At 44.5% G+C, this 21,177-nt stretch overlaps 1 protein-coding gene across 2 annotated transcripts in view; it reads left to right on the top strand.

The window, feature by feature from the left end:
• Window positions 1-21,177, top strand: part of LOC146809301 (HLA class I histocompatibility antigen, B alpha chain-like) — a 362,969-nt gene that overhangs the window by 81,344 nt on the left and 260,448 nt on the right. The window lies entirely within an intron of this gene.

The raw sequence follows: 21,177 nt of genomic DNA, 5'->3' as shown, positions 1-21,177 counted from the left end.
TAGCAGTTTGTTCACTATAAACAAAAAATAATCTAATTCAAGAGGTCCAAATGCTGTCCTGGACCTGCAAGGAAAAAGTAGGTCAGCATAAACAGTAAATCAAATGTACTAACAGTTTGTATGTTTAAAACCTATAATAATTAATTCCAGTAGATGGTGCTGTGCAACAAGAAATACTGAGGTGACTGCAAGAATATTCTCCTTGAAATACACATCGGACACTCTTCTTTATCTCCACAGCAGCAAGCCTTTCATGGCCTTTCCGAGGAAATTAGCTGAGGAAAAAACGTGCCAAACAGCTTAAGCCACATCAGCCAGGCTTCTGGCAGCGGTGGTAGAGAGTGTACATATATAGGTTAACTTTATCATCAATCTGATTCTTCAGATAGCAGCTGTTCTTCAGGGGTGGAAGCAGGCGAAGATTGTGCCGCTTCTTAAAAAACCCTCTCTGGATCCCCAGGTAACTATCGGCCCATCTCCCTCCTACCGGGTATTGCCAAGGTCTGTGAGAAGGTGGTCAATAAGCAACTTACAGAATTTGTGGAGACTGAGGCACTCCTGCATCCAGCTCAATCAGGGTTTCAAGCCTCTCACAGCACTGAGACTGTCTTGGTTGAGGTGGTGGAGGCCATCCGGGAGTGCCTCGATGCCGGCGGGAGGGCGGCATTAATTTTGCTGGACCTCTCGGCGGCATTCGATACGGTCCCACATGCTCTTCTTTTGGCCTGACTTGCAGAGATTGGTGTGTTTGGAGCTGTCTGGGGTTGGCTTAGGTCTTTCCTGGAGGAGCAGGCTGAGCAGATTTGGCTCCCCCCTTTCTCCTCCTCTCCTCAACTGGTTACCACTGGAGTCCCGCAGGGTTCCTCCCTTAGCCCTCTCCTCTTTAACATTTATGTTACGCCATTGATATATCTAGCAGAGGAGCTTGGGGCTAAGGTGATGGCCTATGCGGATGATACCCAGTTGTTGTTTACCTGGAATAATACATCTGATTCTGTCTCAGCGGCGCAACAATGCCTAGCTTCCATTTTTAAATGGTTGGCGGATGCACAGCTTAAGTGCAATGAACACAAATCTGAGATTCTGCTCTTTGGCAAGTTTCCAGCTGATTTCCGAGAGTAGTTGTGGCCGAGGGACTCTCCACTGCCCCTTTCTTCGGGACAGCCCGCTAAAAACCTGGGAGTATGGTTCAATGAGAGTTTTTCCTTTTCAACACATATTAAGAAAACAGCTGGCTGCTGTCTTAAGACTCTCAGGAACTTCTTTCCACTCCTTCCGCTGGCAGCAAGAGAAACTGTTACATGTGCTTTGATTTTGTCACGATTGGACTATGCCAATGCCCTTTATACTGGTGACCCTGGCTACCTGCTTAAAAAGTTGCAGGTGGTACAGAATATGGCGGCCAGACTGCTTGTGGGCATTTCGGAAAGGAATAGTGTGGCTCTTCAATTGCGCTCTCTCCATTGGCTGCCTGTGGCGGATAGGGTCAAGTTTAAATCTCTGGTTTTGGCCCATCGTGCTCTCCATGGCTATGGTCCCCTTTATCTTCAGAGGCGCTTCTCTTTTTATGTTCCTTCACGGGCCCTTCGATCCTTGTCCCTTCGCTTTGCCCGGGTTCCGCGTTTTAAGTTCCAGAGGTTGGGGGGCAGTTCCCTTGTGGTGAAGACAAGTGTGGCATGGAATGCCCTCCCCTTCACACTGCCGTCCATTCAGGACCCAGTGGTGTTTAAAAAGAAACTTAAAACTCATCTCTTTGTCTGATAGTCTCTCCTTGCTCCCCTCTGATATCGCGCCGGGACACTCACGATTATCCGAGTGCGTTATAAATGGACATAACATAACATAACAACCTGCCCACTTGTCAGAAAGAGAACTTTTTCTCTCCATATATCTTCAAAAGCGAGTTTCCATCCACGAGGCCGCTCATTGCTGCAGTCTCCCCTCGCACTAAAGAATGACCGAAAGGGTACACTAGAAATGCTTGCACCTTCCCATTCAAGAACAGTGTCGAGCCATGCCCCAGCCAGACAGTTCCTCCCACAATTATATCACTGGACTCAAGCAATGTTCGCAATAAGGCCTCACCTCAAAACATGGCAACCCCTGTCTGTCTACTGCTCAACAAGGCGCTAGGGTGATAACCAGCTGACAAAGCGTAACACACCCCACTATTACCGATAGAGTCCTGATATGGGGGCTTTGTTGACAACAATGTATTTTAAATTAAGTTAGGGAGTCAATAGCTGCCATTTTATCCCACCTCTAAAGTTCTAAATGTGACACATATGTAATGAGACCTCTCAGAAGTATTCACGTGTTTGAGGAAAATGCTTCAAAATGCCTCAAAATAGAAGTGGGGCACTATTCCCTGTGTAGCTGCAACTCACAAGGCCGGTGCATGCACCCCTCCGGTCAGAGTCGCGATGTCGTCAGGCTGGCATTTTCTTCAAAGAAATTCCCCACACCTCCCTTAAAAGTGCTCAAGGGAGGTCGCAGAGAACGAGCCCAGTGTCATTATAATCCCGCCCGCTTCTGTCGGAAAAGACTGCGGGTCTGAAGTCAGGGCCAGCATCAAAGAGCCGTCAAGCCTCCGTCCGGGACTCCTAGCAGCGAGTAGACACGGATTCAAGCGGCCATCTTTCCTTGTGGCCAGACCACTCCCCCTTTAACATTCATTCTAACTATGCTTGGCTGCCAATTAATTAACACAATCCTTTTAGACCTTATCAGGCAGGCATCTGATTTTGATGTTTTCAGCTTCCTCTTGGTCATTACGCCTTAAACTTGTTTTAATGTCCTGTAACATCCTTTGACTGCATAATCGATTTTCTTGACATGTTTATGTTATTATGGCTCTCTATATGGTCAAAAGAGGAAACATTATTTACACAATGTATAATTAAAGATTGCCTGAAGCTGGACTATTGCTCCCGTATCCCCTGGTTGAGTTTTATGATTATTGGTACAGACTTTTGTTCATTTGTAATATCTACTCAGAACTAGAGAACGTGACTTTAATTGCAAAAAGGGAAATTAAAGGAACCTTCCTAGAATATAAAAAGGCGGACAGCGAGAGATTAATTGGGAAACAACCCACTTTGATTTATTATCAACAACTAAATCTTAAAGCGGGTTGCCAGGCCTATCTGATTAATATAACGAAACCCACTCATCGTTTTGTTCTGACACGACTAAGGCTAGGAATTTAGCACCATCTTGTGGCGTTTCTGACTATGAAAAAAAGCACTAGTTCTGTGTGTCCTTGCGATAACATGTCTAAGCAAAGTTGTTGTCATTTTTTAATGTTCTGTAAATTTTATTCCCCACTAAGGAAATTTTATTTAAAACCCTTGTTTTTAAAATTTAATGTCCGGACTACTAAAAATGCTATGAGGTTAGTTTCTACCATGGAAAGCCCGGACGTTTGTTTTCACGTAGCGTTGTTTATTTTAAAAAGTATTGCTGCTAGGAAATCCATCATTTTTTAAATAGTTTATAAAATGATCAGGTACTTGGTCTATAGCGGTTAAGTAATTTGCACAGAATTGAATATAGTTGATAAAGCGCCATTTGATTAGGAATATAGTTGGCATATGACACTTTATAGCGTAATTTGCACATAATGTTCACTGTTAGCACATGGCACTTTTTGTAAATTCTGTAGATATCCCATTATGTATTTTACTTGTGAAAGATTGCAAAGGTTATTATAATGCATAATTTGTTTTCTTTTATTGCTTATATGGTTTTTATTGCAAACCGAATAAAGCTTTTAAACTTGAAACTTGAACTTGACATGTTTATTTGGATGTACCTTTATGTTTTGAACTGTATACTTTTATGAACTTCTATGGAACAGCCCAGAACAATATGTAAAGAGCTCTGATACCTTTGGGTCTAGCTAGCGTTATATAAAACCTATAAATAATAAATAAGAATAAGAATAATAAACAATTGAACTGTGAATATATCCTTAATCTTAACAAAGACAAAATTGATAAGTGGTCTAGCATACACTTATCCTGGTGGAGAAAAGTTGATTCTACTTAAATGGTACTAAAATGGTTATTCTATGATACCGACTCAACTTCCTCTTAAGTTTTATAAAACAAATAGATAAACATATATCTAAATTTATTTGCAATAACAAAGCACCCAATATAAGGTATAAAAAATTTAAAATTGCAACGTGTAAAGGCGGTTTTGGTTTACCAGACATTTTAAATTATCATAAAGTGTTTATTTTAAAACAAAGTACCTCCTGTTTTACCAATACCGACTTTAACAATGCACCTTCATTGCTTCTCATTGAACAAAGATTGGTATCACCGTTTCCGATACCTGTATTGCTGACTATGTCTTCTTCTGACACTTTAATAGGAAGATCTACAATTCTAAAATCTACAAAATTAAAATGACAGGACTCTCTTTTTCAATCACCTATTTCCCATACCTTAATTATGTCCTTATGGTATAGTTGTTGGTTAAAGCTTGATTGAAATATAGCATTTTTGTAATCTTGGATGAATGCTGGTATTTTTAACTTAAAAGATATGTATAATAACTTTTTTTTTAGAAGTATTTTTATTTGCATTTTTTTTTAACAACAGTTTTTATTATGGCAATCGTCAAATACGATGCAGAGCTCTGTAACCCAGAGACAAACAGCCACATGATGACAAAAAGTATTGCGTTGACTCTTAGCATATACATTATGTAAAAACTGAAATACTAAAGAAACAAACCCCTCTCCTGCACTGTCTTTGCACCACACAATAATCAATATCACTTTTTTAACTTTTGAAGAACTGCAACAAAAATATATCCTGACCCATCAGAAATTTCTAAACATGAACTTTTATGTAATTCCATTCTTGATTCATTTACCAACAATTTTCAAGTGAAAAAACATATCTGATTTAGAGATTTACATACAAACAATATCTACTTCATCCCATGCTGTGTCAATGTATTATGGCAATTTGAATTATTTTGAAAGGAATATTATTCATTTTATCTCTGCTTTTCGGAATAATGAACTCAATATATCTATTTCTCAAGACGTATGAAGAAAAATATGGATGAATAGTGTCTCTGGATGAGTAGCAGTGTTTTTATACCAAACTAATTCCTTCATATTATTTAATTGTATATGAACCCCATTAAAAATGCTTAATGCAAAACTACTAAATTCTCCTAATTCTTGGCACTGTAATTCGAATTCAACCCATTAAAACATATGCTTTTTGATTGTAATATTGTCTCAAAGTTTTGAAAAGAGGTTTGGGATGTTAATATAAAAAAATATATATTTCTCAGATAAACTTTGATATAATAAGTTGACTTGTAAATTGGTTTTACTTTCAACCAAGCAGTTAGATTCTAAGAACAAGATCTTTGATTTCTTACTATCTGCTGCTCTAAAGTTAATTACTGTCAATTAGAAAACCGTTTCATTATTATCAATCCATGCATGGTGGTCATGGATAATTTTTACCAGAAAAGGAGCTGATGTTGGGTGTTGTTTCAAACACGTCTGCTTGTCAAATATTTTGGAAACTGATTGATAATTATATAGCCCTATATTTATAAATAAGTACTATTAATATGTTATATACTATATAATATGTCAATTCTATGAGATTTTAATAAAAAGCTCTATTATGATTTTCCTGTGAAGATAATATTTATTGATTCCCCACCATTATTTTTCAATTTTACCATCTATTATACTGCAATTCTCATTGTATGGGTACAATTATTATATTAATGTGATATTGTAAAATTCAACGTACCTTGTCAGTGCTCTATTTTGTTTGGTCTATTGACTCTCATAAAAATTCTATAAAATATTTTGTACTCATGAATCACATGAGCGATCCAATATGTATGTCTTGAAAAGGTGGGCAATTAGTAGTCAAATTGGCAACATAAGAGAAAAGAAACCATAATATTGTATACAACTTTTACATGAAGTAGCAGCAGATCTAGATAGCACTCATCTCGGAGACCCAACTGTCAGTTTCTCGTCACACAGGTGGTGTGTTATACACCACTAGGGCAAGAGGTCTATGAATTATGATGGGAATTAGGATCTCCTCCTGCTCAGACTAACAAGCTCAATGGCTGTTGTTTCAAGGCAGATGGAAGTGACAACCTATCTTCTTTCTACTTATACAGGCTCAACAATGATGATTAAGCATTTGTGTTATACATTGATCGATAATAGATACCCTCCGGGAGACAGATTTTCAATTATGTATTATGGATGGACCTCAACAAAGACAAAATACCTAGCTATATTATAACCAACTTATTCAGACTGCACTGAAATACAAACTAACGGAGGGGTGAAGGCATGCGCACAAAAGAATAATCTGATATAAGAAACCACAGGAAGCCAAGGCAACTTTCTGTCTGGCGTGATGATGTTGTCACACTTCCTGAGGCTGAACACAGTTTTGACAGTTGCTTCTTTTCTATCAGCTTTGGTTATTGCTCTGATCCCTGCTGTTGTTATGGCTGTGGTACCTGCTCTCATTAGAGCTGTGGTCACTGCTGTGTTCTCTGCTATGTTTGCCAATGTTGCTGCTGTGACAACTTTTGCTCCTGTCATGGCAGTTGTGGCAGGAGATCTGGGGGCTCCAGCTGAAGTAGCAGCTGTTCTTGCTACTGTGGTTCCTGGTAAGGTAGCAGCTGTTGTTGCTGCTGTTGTTCTTTCTGTCATAAAAGCTGTTATCCTAGCAGTGGTTAGCCAAGAAGGCACTGCTGTGATTCCTTCCTTTCTGGCAGCTGCTGTTACTGCCATTGCCCTGTCATGGAGGCAACTGTGAGTATGCTGTGATTACACCAGTGGTTGTTGCTAGGGTTCCTAATGCACTGGCAAAGGTTGTGCCTGCCTTGGTAACAGCTGTGCTCACTGTTTTGGTCCTTACTATATTGAATGCTGTCAATACAGCAGTTGCGTCTACTGTGATTCCTGCTGTGATTGTAGATGTGGTTACTGTTGTAGTCCCCTCTTTGGCTATAGTTGTGGTTGGTGCTGTGGCCTAGCATTGTGGCTATTGTTGACCCTATTGTTGTGGCAGCTGTGATTGTTTCTATTTTTCCTGCTGTGGTGGCAGCTGTGATTATCACTGTTGTTACAACTGAGGTGGAAGTTGTGGACTCTGCTGTGCTTGCAACTATTGTGCAACTGTTGAAACTTCTGGAGGAGCTAAGTTAGTAGCTAATGTGGCTAGTATGGTGGCCCCACTGTGGCCCCTCTTGTTGCTCATGTGGATGAACAAGAGATTATTGTGGTAGTTGTTGCTGCTGCAGTGATGGGATCTGTAGATGTTACTGTGGTTCCTACTGTGATCACTGATGTGATCACTGGCAGCTTTTGTCACTTCTGTGGCACCTGCTGTCGTTACAACTCTAGATCTGACTATGCTTGTAGTTGTTGATGCTGTAGTGGTGGCTATTGTGGCAGCTGTATTAGTGGCTGTTATGGCAACTGCTATCATTGCTGTGCTTCCTGTTGTTTGGGTAGCTGTTGTGTGTCCCTGTTGTCCTTACAACTGTGGTTCCGACGACTGTGCTTGTAGTTGTTACTGCTATAGTGGCAGCTATTGGGGCAGCTGTATTGGTGAATGTTATGGCAACTAGTGTCATTGCTGTGCTTCCTGCTGTTGAGGCAGCTATTGTTCGGCTAGGTATTCTGAAATGCATAAGAAAATTCTAATAAATAAAGCTTTGTAAATAGTAGTGCAGACTGTGGGAATTTGGGCGGGTGCTTGAATAATATTATTACTATAACCAAAGGAAATGAAGGACGGAGTGTTGAACAATGCAAGCACTCACCCCCAGTCAACTGATCTGGGTTTAATCCATCACCGTTCTTTAGCCCACTCTGCCACCCCAGTTCAGACATGGCCATATGCAAATCAGTCTGACCCTGTGCCTCATGGGAACAGTCCAGCCCGAACTGCCAAGCCATGTCTTCCCTGGACCGGAAACAAGCTTCCTAGGACCGGTTTCTGGCATTTCAGCCGTCTTCAGCCAGGCTTGCTTGAATCCAGTGGCAAAGTGAGCAAGGGACTCACGTCTGAGCATACCCTGCCAACTTATGGCGAACAAAGCAAAAACCAAAGGAAATGAAGGACGAAGTGTTGAACAATGCAAGCACTCACCCCCAGTCAACTGATCTGGGTTTAATCCATCACCGTTCTTTAGCCCACTCTGCCACCCCAGTTCAGACATGGCCATATGCAAATCAGTCTGACCCTGTGCCTCATGGGAACAGTCCAGCCCGAATTGCCAAGCCATGTCTTCCCTGGACCGGAAACAAGCTTCCTAGGACCGGTTTCTGGCATTTCAGCCGTCTTCAGCCAGGCTTGCTTGAATCCAGTGGCAAAGTGAGCAAGGGACTCACGTCTGAGCATACCCTGCCAACTTATGGCGAACAAAGCAAAAACCAAAGGAAATGAAGGACGAAGTATTGAACAATGCAAGCACTCACCCCCAGTCAACTGATCTGGGTTTAATCCATCACCGTTCTTTAGCCCACTCTGCCACCCCAGTTCAGACATGGCCATATGCAAATCAGTCTGACCCTGTGCCTCATGGGAACAGTCCAGCCCGAATTGCCAAGCCATGTCTTCCCTGGACCAGAAACAAGCTTCCTAGGACCGGTTTCTGGCATTTCAGCCGTCTTCAGCCAGGCTTGCTTGAATCCAGTGGCAAAGTGAGCGAGGGACTCACGTCTGAGCATACCCTGCCAACTTATGGCGAACAAAGCAAAAACAAAAGGAAATGAAGGACGGAGTGTTGAACAATGCAAGCACTCACCCCCAGTCAACTGATCTGGGTTTAATCCATCACCGTTCTTTAGCCCACTCTGCCACCCCAGTTCAGACATGGCCATATGCAAATCAGTCTGACCCTGTGCCTCATGGGAACAGTCCAGCCCGAACTGCCAAGCCATGCCTTCCATGGACCGGAAACAAGCTTCCTAGGACCGGTTTCTGGCATTTCAGCCATCTTCAGCCAGGCTTGCTTGAATCCAGTGGCAAAGTGAGCAAGGGACTCACGTCTGAGCATACCCTGCCAACTTATGGCGAACAAAGCAAAACCAAAGGAAATGAAGGACGGAGTGTTGAACATTGCAAGCACTCACCCCCAGTCAACTGATCTGGGTTTAATCCATCACCGTTCTTTATTACTATGCCACTTGAAGAGTGTGACTCTTACCTGGTGGTCTAGTGCTGATCATCGAGATACACTAACAAAAACTGAACAATCACCTGGAAAATAGAGTGCAAAAGGGAGCTTAAAATGTATACAGCCAAGCTTTAAGTGACTTCCTGAAAGTCCGGGTGTCACTGATAGGACGTAGAGAGGCAGTTTGTTCAAGAGCCGGGAAGCTTGTGCAGTGAAGGCCCAACCTCCGGTTCATGCCTTTTTAATTTGGAAATGACTTTAAGGCTGACAGCAGATCGAAGATTTCCCTGAGGAGGTAGACACAGTTTGAACTTCTGCTGAAGAAAGATAGGGCCAACCTGGTGCATGGCCTTGTGAGTTATGCAAATGGAGTCAAAAAGTATTCACTTAGCTATAGGCAGCCATTGCAAGCAGCTGCATAGCATTGCAAGGATAGCGTGGAAGAGACAGCTGCAATTTAGCAGCTGCTGTGTCAATATGAAAAAAAGTGCTTTAGGAGATAGTCAAGGACCCCCAGAAACAGTGTGCTACAGTAGTTCTGTCTGCTAAGAATGGCAGACTAAAGTACCAGAGGACTATGTTGTCTGGGAAGCAAGGGTAGAATTTACCAGATGATCTTATTAAGGGATAATCAGGATGCTGACAGTTTATTGGCATAACTGGAGAGCGTGAGGTTATTTTGAATAAGACCTGCTAGGTTGTGTTCTGTAAAGATGGTGAGGGGTGTTACAGGCCTTAAAGGGCCAAAGGTCTCCTGGTAAGGGAGACATGGGGTTGCTCGTCAAATACCACAGTATTTCAGTCTTATCACCGTTGGATTTTAAAAGGTTTTGGCCAAGCCATGTGGATATTTTGCAACGATGATGAAGGGATTGATTGAATGAAATAATTAGGTGGGAGTCAGCATAATTCATGAGCATAAGGGCACCCTCTGAATTCGTACAGTACCAGGATTGATCAGTGTCTGTAACCTCAACATGAGCATGAAAATCCCCCAGTGTGATAAATCTCTGAACCATGGTGGTCAGTTGCTGATTTGGCATGTGAAAAACAATTTTGCCTATAATTCTGATTATCCATTGCTTTCAAAGGGCTTCTCTGTCGCTTTTAGTAGAAAAAAACGAAGACAAGCATACAGCTTTCCATTCTCCACCCCTAAAATGTGTTCTTTCAGATACAGTGGTACAAGTATGCACTATCTCAACAAACAAGTTATGGTCTAACAGCTAGAGCGGTCGACCTCAAAGCTGGAGAACCGGTTCGGGTCTCAGCAGGGATGCTCAACGTTCTGTGATTATGCGCCAGTCACTTAGGGTCATATGTAGGTAGCTGCACATTTACCGACTCATAAATACCGAATTTTACCGATTCTGTATTTATGAATCGGTAAATGTGATGTAGGTAATTCATCGGTAAAATTTACCGATTCGGAAAGGGTCGGTAATTTAGAATCGGTATTTACCGATTCGGTAATGAGGCATACTTTCCCATTGATTCCTATGGGCCAGGAGGCCCATAGGAATGAATGGGAAGCCAGTTACCATTACCGAATCGGTAAATACCAAATCGGTAATGGGGGAGGCAGTATCATGGGTGGCAGGGTGTCACATTGACACCCTGTTGCACCCCTGATTCGTCCATGTGTGCACATGTGGCGCACATACATGCCCTAAGGGCATGTATGTCTGCCACATGGCACTTGTACATCAGCAAAATATCAAGTTTTGCTAGGTATTCGGTATTTATCACCAACCTATATTTGGTGGTAAATACCGAATTCTAATTCCTACACATCACTCATTTGAGTGTTTCCTACATATCATTTCAGGATTCGGTATTTACCGAATCAGTAAATTTACCGATTCGGTAATTTTACCGATTCGGTAAATTACCGAATCCTGAAATATGCCCCCTACATAGCAAATGCCTAAATACCGGTCGGTAACGGGATATTTACCGCAAATCGGCCGTTACCGACCGGTATTTGGCTTCCTACATATGGCCCTTAATCTCCCCATGCCAAAATGCATGTGTCCTTCTATAACGCAACTGGTGCTCATGTTTGTGCTATAGAAAACTCCAAAACAAATAAATAAAAGCAGCAAAGGTGCACACCCCATCAAAATTCCCTATTTTATTTCAAGACAGGAGGCTTGCCTTATGCATAACCTTTTATTTACCACTTCTGAGCAGCACTTAAAAGCTTCAAATAGAACAGCATGAAGTCATTGAACAATATAACACCCACTGAGGACATAAATCCCCAGCATTCTAGTCTCATCCTCTTTTGTTTGCTGCTTCTGAACAGATGAGTATATTGTGAACCTATCGTATAGGTATACAGCTGAATGAGTTTTCACAGTATTTTACACAAATAGTACAGTTTGTGATCGATATGTTTGTAAGTATAAATACAATTTTCGGGTAATTTAAAAGGGTTGCATTTCGTTTTTCAGAGTGTTCGATTCTGATAGGTAACTAGTTTCTGGCCTTCAATAAGAAAGAAATGAGGTGTCCGGAAGAGTTACAGTGAAACAATGTGTTTCAATAGATTGTAGCAGCTGTGATAAGTTTTAAAATGGGCCTACCACTATATTGAAATCGGGCTCAAGCAAAGTATCGCAAACTACTTCAGCGCATGAGGGCTGATAGTGGCGAAGCGTCGAGAGAAGCCACATCGTAGCAAAGAGGCTTCTCTCTAAGGCAGGTTGGGCGCGTGTTAGCATCTTCGGATCCACAACGTTTTCAAAGTCATTAGGCCTTGTGGGGCAGGTGACTAGGAGCACATTGGCACGTGCTCAAGGCTGCTTAGCAACTTGTCTCTGATGGTTATCGGATGTCAGTTAACCCCTTCGCTGCCAGGCCTTTTCCCCTCCTGTGCCACGCCCTTTTTTGGCTATTTGGGGTAGTGCGCACTTAGACCCCTGTAACTCTTTGACCACATAAGGTATCCACGCCAAATTTGCGTCCTTTTCTTCTAACATCATGGGGATTCTAAAGGTACTCAGGGTTTGTGGATTCTCCTAGAGGGGTCACAGAAATGAGCTAAAATACAGCAAAATGTTGTTTTTTTCCCAAAAATTGGAAAAACGGGCTGCAAATGAAAGCATCTGGGTTTTTCCCTGCAAATGTTATCAAAAAAGGGTTTGTGGGGTTGAAATCACCATTTTCCCAGCTTATCGAGGGATACCAGACTTTTGGCAGAAACCCAACATTTTTTACACAGTTTTGGCATTTTTCTGGGACATAGCCTAATTTTGCTATTTTTTGTGCTTTTGACCTCCTTCTAGTTAATTGCAGAAATGGTTACAAAAGCAATAATGGATCCTGGAAAGCTATACATTTTCGAGAAGAAGACACAATTCTGAATTCAGCAAGGGGTCATTTGTGTAGATCCATCAAGGTTTTTTTATAGAAACTAACAGTTAAATATAGGATAAATTGAAAATTAGTTAAAAAAAAAAGCCTTTCGTGTCAACGTTTTCACCTGTAACTTCTTCTAATTATGACAGCTCTTTGAAAGCAATATACCATTACATCCGCTGGACATTACTGGTTGTGGGGATATATAGGACTTGTAGGTTCACCAAGAACCCGACGAACCCAGAGCCAAAAACTGAGCAGCAACTTGCAATGGTTTTTTATTATGTACCGGGTATATAGTAATTATTCTGTAAAAATGTGTACATGGAAAAATCGGTATGAAAGACACCTATGTATTTCTGAAATGGGAACAAAATATAGAGTTTAGAAACAGTAGATATTTGCACATTTCTGAAATTGGGAATACTCATACTAGCATGAGAATTATCAGTCATTTTTTAGAATGACTTCTTTTTTACACAATATCTTTCATTTGGAAGGCAGAAATGCATCGAAAGTCAATAGATAATAACAGTTCCTTTACAAAACTGAATTACCCTAAGTCTCCCTATAAAAATGGTACCTCACTTGTGTGGGTAGGCATAGTGCCCGCGACAGGAAACGGCGCAAAACGCAACGTGGTCACAACTCAATATCGCAGTGAAAATTTACCCTTTTTTGGCAAAGTGCCTAGCTCTAGTTTTTGAACCCTAGCTCTGCGGGCACCTTGGGAAACCTAGCAAACCTATACATTTTTTTAAACTAGACACCCAGGGGAATCCAGGATGGGGTGACTTGGCTGCCTCCCACCAGGGTCTGTTACCCAGAATCCCTTGCAAACCTAAAAAATTGTCAAAAAAAACACATTTTCCACACATTTCTGTGGTGGAAAGTTCTGGAATCTGCGTGGATCCACAAATTTCCACCCACCTTGCGTTCCCCAAAGTCTTACGAGAAAAAAGGTACCTCACTTGTGTGAGTCGGCCTAGTGCCCGCGACAGGGAACGGCGCAAAACGCAACGTGGTCACAACTCAATATCGCAGTGAAAATGTACCCTTTTTTGGCAAAGTGCCTAGCTCTAGTTTTTGAACCCTAGCTCTACGGGCACCTTGGGAAACCTAGCAAACCTATACAATTTTGAAAACTAGACACCCAGGGGAATCCAGGATGGGGTGACTTGACGGCCTCCCACCAGGGTCTGTTACCCACAATCCCTTGCAAACCTAAAAAATTGACAAAAAAAACTCATTTTCCCCACATTTCTGTGGTGGAAAGTTCTGGAATCTGCGTGGATCCACAAATTTCCACCCACCCCGCGTTCCCCAAAGTCTTACGAGAAAAACGGTACCTCACTTGTGTGGGTCGGCCTAGTGCCCGCGACAGGAAACGGCGCAAAACGCAACGTGGTCACACCTCAATTTCGCAGTGAAAAATGACCCTTTTTTGGCAAAATGTCTAGCTGTAGTTTTTGAACCCTAGCTCTGCGGGCACCTTGGGAAACCTAGCAAACCTATACATTTTTGAAAACTAGACACCTGTGTGCTTTCAGGGAGGCATGGCTTGCGTGGATCCCCCAACGTTTACTTACCCAGAATCCCCTGCAAACCTCAATTTTAGCTGAAAAAATCACATTTTTCACACATTTTTGTGTGGGAAAGTTGAGGCATCACCGGGCTGACACAAATGTCCTACCACCCAGCGCTCCCCCGGGTCTCCCGATAAAAACGGTGCATCACTCGTGTGGGAGGCCCAAGTACCCGCGACTGGCAAGGCCCCAAAACGTATTGAGGCGACATGAAAATTGCCTACCTCAAAACGACCTGGTTTTGCAAGGGGGGTCACCTGGCTTTTTGGCCCGGTGCTCGGCGGCCACCTAGGGGAACCTACCAAACCCACACATTTCTGAAAACTAGACACCCGGGGGATTCCAGGGAGGTATGGCTTGCGTGGATCCCCCAACGTTTCCTTACCCAGAATGCCCTGCAAACCTCAAATTTAGCTGAAAAAAAACACCTTTTTCACACATTTTTGTGTGGGAAAGTTGTGGCATCACCGGGCTGACACAAATTTCCTACCACCCAGCGTTCCCCCAGGTCTCCCGATAAAAACGATGCCTCACTCATGTGGGAGGCCCAAGTACCCGTGACAGGCAAGGGCCCACAACGTATTGAGGTGACATGAAAATTGCCTACCTCAAAACGACCTGGTTTCGCAAGGGGGGTCACCTGGGTTTTTGGCCCGGTGCTCGGCGGCCACCTAGGGGAACCTACCAAACCCACACATTTCTGAAAACTAGACACCCGGGGGATTCCAGGGAGGTATGGCTTGCGTGGATCCCCCAACGTTTCCTTACCCAGAATGCCCTGCAAACCTCAAATTTAGCTGAAAAAAATCACCTTTTTCACACATTTTTGTGTGGGAAAGTTGTGGCATCACCGGGCTGACACAAATTTCCTACCACCCAGCGTTCCCCCGGGTCTCCCGATAAAAACGGTGCCTCACTCGTGTGGGAGGCCCAAGTACCCGCGACAGGCAAGGGCCCAAAACGTATTGAGGCGACATGAAAATTGCCTACCTCAAAACGACCTGGTTTCGCAAGGGGGTCACCTGGGTTTTTGGCCCGGTGCTCGGCGGCCACCTAGGGGAACGTACCAAACCCACACATTTCTGAAAACTAGACACCCGGGGGATTCCAGGGAGGTATGGCTTGCGTGGATCCCCCAACGTTTCCTTACCCAGAATGCCCTGCAAACCTCAAATTTAGCTGAAAAAAATCACCTTTTTCACACATTTTTGTGTGGGAAAGTTGTGGCATCACCGGGCTGACACAAATTTCCTACCACCCAGCGTTCCCCCGGGTCTCCCGATAAAAACGGTGCCTCACTCGTGTGGGAGGCCCAAGTACCCGCGACAGGCAAGGGCCCAAAACGTATTGAGGCGACATGAAAATTGCCTACCTCAAAACGACCTGGTTTCGCAAGGGGGTCACCTGGGTTTTTGGCCCCGTGCTCCGCGGCCACCTAGGGGAACCTACCAAACCCACACATTTCTGAAAACTAGACACCTGGGGGATTCCAGAGAGGTATGGCTTGCATGGATCCCCCAACGTTTCCTTAACCAGAATGCCCTGCAAACCTCAAATTTAGCTGAAAAAATCACCTTTTTCACACATTTTTGTGTGAGAAAGTTGTGGCATCACCGGGTTGACACAAATTTCCTACCACCCAGCGTTCCCCCGGGTCTCCCGATAAAAACGGTGCCTCACTCGTGTGGGAGGCCCAAGTACCCGCGACAGACAAGGGCCCAAAACGTAGTGAGGCGCAGTACGTTTAGGACCCTTGCCTGTTGAGGCGCACTACGGTTTGGACCCTTGCCTGTCACGGGTACTTGGGCCTCCCACACGAGTGAGGCACCGTTTTTATCGGGAGACCCGGGGGAATGCTGGGTGGTGTGAAATTTGTGTCAGCCCGGTGATGCCTCAACTTTCCCACACAAAAATGTGTGAAAAGGGTGTTTTTCTCAGCTAAATTTGAGGTTTGCAGGGCATTCTGGGTAAGGAAACGTTGGGGGATACACGCAAGCCATACCTCCCTGGAATCCCCTGGGTGTCTAGTTTTCAGAAATGTGTGGGTTTGGTAGGTTTCCCTAGGTGGCCGCTGAGCACCGGGCCAAAAACCCAGGTGACCCCCCTTGCAAAACCAGGTCGTTTTGAGGTAGGCAATTTTCATGTCGCCTCAATACGTTTTGGGGCCTTGCCTGTCGCGGGTACTTGGGCCTCCCACACGAGTGAGGTACCGTTTTTATCGGGAGACCCGGGGGAACGCTGGGTGGTAGGAAATTTGTGTCAGCCCGGTGATGCCTCAACTTTCCCACACAAAAATGTGTGAAAAAGGTGATGTTTTCAGCTAAATTTGAGGTTTGCAGGGCATTCTAGGTAAGGAAACGTTGGGGGATCCACGCAAGCTATACCTCCCTGGAATCCCCCGGGTGTCTAGTTTTCAGAAATGTGTGGGTTTGGTAGGTTCCCCTAGGTGGCCGCCGAGCACCGGGCCAAAAACCCAGGTGAACCGCCTTGCAAAACCAGGTCGTTTTGAGGTAGGCAATTTTCATGTCGCCTCAATAAGTTTTGGGGCCTTGCCTATCTCGGATACTTGGGCCTCCCACACGAGTGAGGCACCGTTTTTATCGGGAGACCCGGGGGAACGCTGGGTGGTAGGAAATTTGTGTCAGCCCGGTGATGCCACAACTTTCCCACACAAAAATGTGTGAAAAAGGTGATTTTTTCAGCTAAATTTTAGGTTTGCAGGGCATTCTGGGTAAGGAAACGTTGGGGGATCCACGCAAGCCATACGTCCCTGGAATTCCCCGGGTGTCTAGTTTTCAGAAATGTGTGGGTTTGGTAGGTTCCCTTAGGTGGCCGCCGAGCACCGGGCCAAAAACCCAGGTGACCCCGCTTGCAAAACCAGGTCGTTTTGAGGTAGGCAATTTTCATGTCGCCTCAATACGTTTTGGGACCTTGCCTGTCGCGGGTACTTAGACCTCCCACACGAGTGAGGCACCGTTTTTATCGGGAGACCCGGGGGAACACTGGGTGGTAGGAAATTTGTGTCAGCCCGGTGATGCCACAACTTTCCCACACAAAAAAGTGTGAAAAAGGTGATTTTTTTAGCTAAGTTTGAGGTTTGCAGGGCATTCTGGGTAAGGAAACGTTGGGGGATCCACGCAAACCATACCTCCCTGGAATCCCCCGGGTGTCTAGTTTTCAGAAATGTGTGAGTTTGGTAGGTTTCCCTAGGTGGCCACCAAGCCCGGGGCCAAAAACTCATAGGACCCCCTTTGCAAAACCAGGTTGTTTTGTGATAGGTAATTTTGATGTCTCCTCAATATGTTTTGGGCCTGACGCGGGCACTATGCCTACCCACGCAAGTGAGGTACCATTTTTCTCTGAAGACTTTGGGGAACGCAGGGTGGGTGGAATTTTGTGGACCTATGCAGATTCCAGAACTTTCCGCCAAAGAAATGTGAGGAAAAAGTGTTATTTTGAACACATTTTTAGGTTTGCAATGGATTCTGGGTAACAGAACCTGGTGAGAGCCAGTGAAGTCACCCCATCCAGGATTCCCCTCGGTGTCTAGTTTTAAGGAATGTACAGTTTTGCTAGGTTCGCCTACGTGCCAACTGCGCTAGGGCCCAAAATCCACAGGTATGCACATTGCTAAAAAAAAATCGGAGCCCAGTGGGCTTTCTGACGCCCTGGGGGGGAATCGGGGAAGGGGGTTTCATCCTGATATGCCCCTAAAGGGGCAGAAAGACTGTGGCTATTTTTTGTGGGGGTGGGGGCATTGGTATGACCATTTTGGGTAGCCCCCACCCCCACGCATAAAAAAAGCCTGCATACTCGCTGGCGCCTACTGGGCTTTCTGCCCCCCCAGGGGGCAGATCAGGGGCCACTGCCACCATCTGCCCTCCCGGGGGGCAGAAAGACTGGAATTTCTCTGGGGTGGGGTGGGGTATTGTCATGCCCATTTTGGGGAGCCCCTACCCCTACACTAATAAAACAAAAAAATCCATGGTTTCTAGTCGGCATTCTGCGCCCCCGGGGGGGCCAGATTGGGGGCTACAGCTCCCATCTGCCTCCTGGGGGGCAGAAAGACTGAAATTTTTGTGGGGGGGAGAGTGGGGGCATTGGCGTGCCCGTTTCGGGCAGCCCACACCCTAAAAACAATTGTGCCCAAAAAATCCCTGGTGTTTAGTGGGCTTTCTGCCCCCCCCCCGAAGGGGCAGATTAGGGGCCAATGCCCCATCTGCCCCCTGGGGGGGGGCAGAAAGACTGTAATAATTGGGGGGTGGGGTGGGGGTATGGGCCTGCCCGTTTTGGGCAGCCCCCCCCCTATTTTTTTTTTGTTTTTTAACAATTCCCTGGTGTCTAGTGGGCTTTTTGCCCCCCCGGGGGGGGCAGATTGGGGGCCGATGCCCCATCTGCCCCCCAGGGGGGGCAAAAAGACTAAAATGCCCAAAAATACACAGGGGGAGCAAAGGCCCTTGCCCAAGGGGCCGCTCCCCCCTACCTGGTGTCTAGTGGGTGGATCCCTGCTTGGGGATCGCCCTCCTGTGGCGATCCCCAAGCAGCGATCCACTGGGGAGGGATACCATTGGAAAGGGGAGATTCTCCCCTTTCCAACGATACCTCTCCCGTCTTTCTACGTGCTCAGGGGGCTGAGATAACCCCCTGAGCACGCACAAAGTGAAACCTGAAATGAGCCTCTTGGCTCATTTCAGTTTCAGTTTCACTGTAATGACGTCGGCGCGACTTGCGCGCCGATCGTCATTGCAGTGAAAGGGGGGGGGGGGGCTCGGGTGCTGGGGAAGCTCTTCCCCAGCTCCCGAGGCTATTTGTGCAGAAAGGGAATCCCTCTGGTGCCCGCACCAGAGGGATTCCCTAGGGTATGCCTCATGACGAGCTGGACTCGTCATGGGCACAGCGCGACTGTGCTCCATGACGAGTCCAGCTCGTCATGGGCATACAAGGGGTTAAACAGCTGATGGTTTCCAATTGGTGGGCAGATTTAGCATTGCTGAGGAAAAGGGTGTATTTTTAAAAACTTGGATTTAGGGGAAAATAAGGAGTTTTTGGAGGGAAAATAATAAAGAAGGAAAGAAAAAAATAGGAAATGGTAGAAGATGAAGAAATTACAACACAGGATGTGCAGGAGAAGGTCATTAGGAAATTAATTGACAAAGAAATTTTGAATAAGGTTCAGGAGACTGTAAAAGAAAATAACAAAAGAAGAAAAAAGAAAATGTAAAACTATAGAGGAAGAGGAGTTTTGTTCTCTCTCAGAGAAGGAGGATTTGCAGAATACAGGACCAGGAGGAACATTTTTCAAAAAACAAAAACAGAACTGTCATTGGTTTAACAGAGAATAAGGTATCTTGTGAGTCACTGATTGGTGTCCAAAGCTGCACAAATGAAAGGCAGCTACAAGCTGCAAAGGAAAAGGGCATATAGCCTACTTGGGAAGATCAAGATACAGACACAGAGATTGATGAGTATATCCTAGATTTGGGATTCAATGATGGGCCAGAATACTTTTCAGGGACTGACAGTATAAACCAAAAAGTTAAAAAAGAGGTGAAGGATCTATTGGGCCAAGTGTTATTTAATCCATCACAGATATGGCATCCTCGAAGCTCATATTGATGGCCATTGGGGCATGTTGCAGATTACATAAAATATTGGATTAGACATCCATTCAAAAGGAATAAGCGAAATCTCATGAGGGCTAAGTGCTCAAGGCTCATCATAGAGGTCAAGGAGACTATGACCCCAAACCTAGACCCATACCTCATTATTTAGGGCCAGATGTAGGAAGCCAAATAGAGATCGCAAATGCCGAAATTCACAGAATTTCGGCCTTTGCGATCGCAATTTGGCTTTGAGCAATGTAGGTAAGATTAAACCTACTCGCAAAATAAGGAGTTGCAAAAATTGCGATTCCCTATTTTGCAATTGCATTTAAGGAATCGCAAATTGCGATTCCTTAAATGCAATGTAAGTAGCACAAAAGAAAGTGCACTTTAGCCTTAAGGATTTGCTAATTACCTAGTTAAAAAGATTTTTCTCTTTGGACTAGTATAGAGAATTGCACCATAAATATTCCAGTTACACCATACTGCCAATTACACACTATCACACTCTATATAATCACTCCAGATGAAATGTTGGAAAGTTACGACTAAGAAGATTTGCATTAGTTAAAAACCATCAAACCGCCAATACTGACCGGCTTGCATGTGGAGCTCCCCGCCCTATGTGCTGGACGGACCATGCACTCATTAATTTTCAAGTGCAGTGTTTCCATGCGCCCACTATAACGGCAGCACACACTCAATTTGCCTACAGACAATGGCACAAAATCAACCATGAGTCCTTTTCATCGGTCTTTATACCCCCAGGTATCCACTGACCAATAATACTGAAGAAAATCTTACCCTCTTCAACACCACTGTCCTAGCGACCATCAATTCCATCGCCCCTGTAAAGACTTGTACTAAAGCCCCTAGGAATACTCTGGCTATCTGGTTTACCCCCGAATTACGCACAACAAAAAGCCGCTGCTAAAATTTGGAAAGAAGGTGGCGTCGCAACCACCAAGACACGGATAAAGCAAATTACAGAGCCGCACTCACCCTATACCACAACGAAATCAAACAAGCCCGTAGATCGCACATAGCCCAGCAACTAAGACAGGCAGGTAATTCCCCTAAAATCCTTCATCAAATTCTGCAAGATTTCATTTGTCCAAACGCATGTGAATTGGATAACAACCTCTTCCAGTCTCTCTGCAACAACATTAGCTCTATTTTTATACAAAAAATTGACTCCATTTACGATAAATTCGCAAGTACCCGTCATGCACCCTTGCCTGATGACACCCTTAAATCCCATAATGCCACCCATACAACTCTACTGACTTTCCCACCCCTCTCTAGGGATGAGACCATCACACTTTTGTGCAATGTTAAATCCGGTTCCCCTTTAGATGTTATGCCTGCAAAAATCTCGGCGCCTCTCGCACAGGTACTCGCAGACTCTGTTAGTCCACTTT

Source organism: Triturus cristatus, chromosome 7 (assembly GCF_964204655.1).
Source record: "Triturus cristatus chromosome 7, aTriCri1.1, whole genome shotgun sequence".
NCBI lineage: Eukaryota > Metazoa > Chordata > Amphibia > Caudata > Salamandridae > Triturus > Triturus cristatus.
The sequence above is the reverse complement of the archived record's forward strand: the minus strand, read 5'-3'. Positions and strand labels throughout refer to the sequence as shown.